Here is a 4,420-nt window from a genome sequence, read left to right as displayed (position 1 = left end):
AGGAACCTCCATACTGTTCTCCAGAGTGGCTGCACCAGTTTGCATTCCCACCAACAGTGCAAAAGGTGCTGGGAAAACTGGACAGTAGCATGCAGAAGAATGAAACTGGACCACTTTCTACACCATACACAAAAATAAATTCAAAATGGGTGAAAGACCTAAATGTAATATAGGAAACCATCAGAATTCTGGAGGAGAAAACAGTCAGCAACTTCTTTGACCTCGGCTACAGCAACTTCTTACTAGACATGTCTCTGGAGGCAAAGGAAACAAAAGCAGAAATGAACTACTGGGACCTCATCAAGATAAAAAAGCTTCTGCACAGCAGAGGAAACAATCAGAAAAACTAAAAGGCAACTGACCAAATGGCAGAAGATATTTGCAAATGACATTTTGGATAAAGGGTTAGTATCCAACATCTATAAAGAACTTATCAAACTCAACACCCCAAAGTCAAGTTGTTTTAATTATTCTCCTGACAATTATTTATTGAGCAGGCAGAGATCTGGGGCTGGAAGGGATTAGAATTGGGAGTCCTCAGCATATACCACGGGGCAAATCAAGCCAGTTCCTTGCTGCTGAATTTCCTATCTCCACCATGCCCAGCATGTAGGGGCTCATTGGAATCTGCTTTAAGTGTTTTCTTCCCGATTAAATGACTTTCTTCTTGAGAGATATGTGTCCACTCATTTTTTGTAGTTTCCATGGAGTAAAACACTCAGCTAGACATACACTAGGTGCTCAGTAGGCATCGGACTTGGAGCCGAGGAGACCTTCCTGTCCATCTTCTCTTCCTACAATGCTACCAACTCCAGCCTTCCCCAAGGAGGCTCATGGTAAGTAGGAATGGTTTGGGTCTTTTAGGAGTCTGTAATATTCACAGATGTGCCCTCAGACTTTTGTCAAGAGGGTGGTAGTTAGCTGGCCCCTGCTCAGCAGGATGTGGGTAAGGATGGGACACCAGCGAAGTACAAGACCCTGATCTCCCTCGGTAAGGACAGCATTCCTTCTCTGGACCCTATGAGCCGGGGCTGGAGAGCCAGGGCTCTGATTTGTGTTTCCTATGGAGCCAGAAACAGATCGTTTCTGTTTCTGTTTTCTGTTGCAAGACCAGTGACAAATGGAGTTGTTGATAAACTTCCTTATGGTGCTCAGAGACTTTGGTCTCTCTGTCCTCTGATCTTCTAGGTCAGGGGTTTTCCTATCCCTGACATTCCATTGGAGATGACCAGATTTCCATTCTATCTGGGAAGGCAAAGCTAGTTGTTCCTTGCAGCTGAGAGTTTTCCACTCCTGCCCCCATACCCATCCTCCTTCCTTTCCTCCTGTCCTTCTTGGAAGTCACATTGGACCCTGTGGAGATATTCTTGGTACCACTGTGTGGTGTCCTAGAGTACCTTTTCCTCCTGGAAGCCAAGTGATTGGAATGGATCTGTGGGACACCATTGTGACCCTAGCACAAATATCTAAGTCCCCTTTATTTCTCAAAAACCAGGGATTCCAATTCCCAAACCAGACATGATTTCCCAGTTAGAGCAGCAGAGGAATCATGGATGCTTAAAGGAGAAGGGCCATGAAGCCTCTGTCTAGGTGAGTGAGTGAAAGCCAAGTAAGTTGATATCCTTCTGGTTAGCAAAAGCGTGCCAGGCCTTTTTCACTTTCTGGTAGTGAGAGCAGTTTTATGTTTATTTTGTATCCCCCATGGGAGGTACTCATACCTGATCCATTCAGAGAAAGTGAAAACTGACCATTTGGAGACCCTGGATTGAAGTAAGGTTCGCAATTCTAGCTCTGAGAAGAAAAATGAGCATTTTAAGAATTCTAAATGCTGTGTGGTGTTTTTGTTGGCCTCTGCTACCTACTCACATTCAGCATTCATAATTCTGTGTGAGGTGTTCCCAATTGCATTCTCCTTCACAGGACGTTTACATTCCAGTCAAAAGAATCGCGTGTTTAATAATGGCAAGTTGAGGGGCGCCTGGGTGGCTCAGTTGGTTGAGCGTCCGACTTCGACTCAGGTTATGATCTCACAGTGTGTGAGTTCGAGCCCTGTGTCAGGCTCTGTGCTGACAGCTTGGAGCCCAGAGCCTGCTTTGGATTCCGTGTCTCCCTCTCTCTCCCTGCCCCTCCTTCACTCACACTCGCTCTCTCTCTCTCTCTCTCTCTCTCAAAAATAAATAAACATTTAAAAAATTTTTTTTAATTAATGGCAAGTTGACCCCAAAGAAAGGGTGGAAGTAGGGTGACAACGAAAACTATTTGTTGCATTTTGTGTTTTTTAAAAAGACATTCATTCATTTAACAAATAGATTTTTTTAACCAGATTGGCCTATGACAAAGATAATATGTGCTCAAAAAAATTGAGAGAGACATCCAGAAGAAAACACAAATGTCTTGAAATCCTAACTCCCAGAGCCAATCACCGTCAACCTTTGTATAAGCATTCTTCTGATCCCTTTCTTCCCACACAACTACTTGTGGAGATGTGGCTACTCTGAGGTACGTGCTGTGATCCTTTACCTGCCATTTGGCCTTCATAGTGTGTTGTGGACAGCTCTCCGTGTCATTGCATATATATGTGTAGCTGGGTATTCATCCCCTTCAGTGGCTGCATAGCATTGCACTTTACCAGCATGTTATCCTCTATTTACCCCAGTCCACTATTGATAACTAGGTTGTTTCCAGATTTACATTATTCTATGCAACACCAAAGTCAAATAACCTTCTGTTACATCTTTGCAAACTTGTCAGGCTATCTTTTATGGATAAATTCCTCGCAGTGGCATTGATGGAGCAAATGGTGACGTTCAAGTCATCTAAAATACGCTATTTCCTTTAAACTCATGATACTTCTGAATCATTTTTAACTAAAAGCCAAATGCAGTGAATTGATCTTAGAAAAGTAATTGACAACATTTTCTAAAAGCTTCCCCAGGCCTGTGAGGAAGATTGATGATACTGGGATGTGGGGTTCCCTTTAACTTCTTCATTTTCACCCAAGTCTCTATTGTTTTTACTTCTTCTGTGCCTCCCTCACAGATTGATGACTTTCCCCATTTTAGAACTGAACCCCTTAGCATTCACCATTTGTATTTTAGGTCGTCTCAAATTAGTACACAGGTAATGGCAACAGATAATAACAATAGCAAACACTTGTATGGCATGTACAGTGTGTCAGACATGCAGTGGTATGTACTTTTCAAATATAGCTGAGTTCATCTTATAAAAAGTCTTAGGTAGAAATTGCCAACATCTTCATTTCACTGGTGAAGAAACGTAGGCCCTAAAAGACTAAATGATTTGTTCAAATTCAGACAGCAAATATGTGGTTGAGCCAGGAATAAAACCTGTGCAGTTTGGCTCCAGAAGCTTACAGGTTCATCTAAGCCAATGTGCCTTCCCTTGCCAGCTCACAAAGGTGGTAGACACAGGTGCTCCATGCCCTAGCTACTCAACTTCTGTGAGCAGCCAGTCATAATCCCCTCCTCCCCCAGCATCTCAGTTGAATTAAGATGTGGAAGTTACCTGTGTTCATTTGGTAGGATGTAAGCCTCTTCTTGTGTTTGAATGAACCCTCTAGAACTAATACAAGATCCTGCTTTCTACATCTCTCTTTCCCCTCCCTATTGTTCAAGGCCAAGTTCACCATACTCATTCTGGAACAAAAGTCTCTTCTGGTTCCTTATTCAAGGCAGTGGGCAATTTTGCATAGGACCTTGATTCTTTCATGCAGTTCTAAACTTCAGGGCTGGAGGAAACTGGGATTTCTCCCTTCCTTGTTTGTAAATAATGTCTCTTGTTGGCAGAGTTTGTTTTAATCATAAAAGTATGTTGTGCTGGTTGCAGAAAAAAAATTTAACAGGCAGAAAAGTATAAAGAAGCAAATAAAATCACTTGTTAGAGGAAAGCACTATTAATGTTTTTAGTGTATTTCCTTCCATTATTTTTTATATACACATGTAAGTATATATGTACTTATACATTATAACTACAAAAGATTATGGTCATGTATACTGGTTTTTGTTTGATTTTATAATCATAACCAGTTTTACAAATCATTGGAAAATCTTTAGGGGTGCCTTGGTGGTTCAGCCGGTTAAGCGTCCAACTCTTGGTTTCAGCTCAGGTCACAAGGTTTGAGTTCAAGCCCTGCATCAAGCTCTACACTGACAGTGCAGAGCCTGCTTGGGATTTTCTCTCTCTCCTTCTCTCTCTGCTCTTCCCGAGCATTCTCTCTCTCTCTCAAAAATAAATAAATAAACTCTTAAAAAAAGTTAAAAAAATTCTTCAAAATCATGATATTTAATGACTATTTCATCATCTAGATATATAATTACTTTAATCATTTATGTGTTCTGGGAAATTTTAATTTTTTCCCTTTTCACTTACTTACACTGTTATGAACATCTTTGCATTTAAA

At 41.3% G+C, this 4,420-nt stretch overlaps 1 long non-coding RNA gene across 1 annotated transcript; it reads left to right on the top strand.

The window, feature by feature from the left end:
* Positions 1-355: 355 nt before the first annotated feature.
* LOC123595441 lies at positions 356-3,911 on the top strand. The gene is made up of 3 exons (XR_006711168.1): positions 356-404; positions 700-836; positions 2,324-3,911. It is a non-coding gene; the product is annotated as an uncharacterized LOC123595441 (long non-coding RNA).
* Positions 3,912-4,420: the final 509 nt, after the last annotated feature.

This window comes from Leopardus geoffroyi, chromosome X (genome assembly GCF_018350155.1).
Source record: "Leopardus geoffroyi isolate Oge1 chromosome X, O.geoffroyi_Oge1_pat1.0, whole genome shotgun sequence".
NCBI classification, from domain to species: domain Eukaryota; kingdom Metazoa; phylum Chordata; class Mammalia; order Carnivora; family Felidae; genus Leopardus; species Leopardus geoffroyi.
The sequence above is the reverse complement of the archived record's forward strand: the minus strand, read 5'-3'. Positions and strand labels throughout refer to the sequence as shown.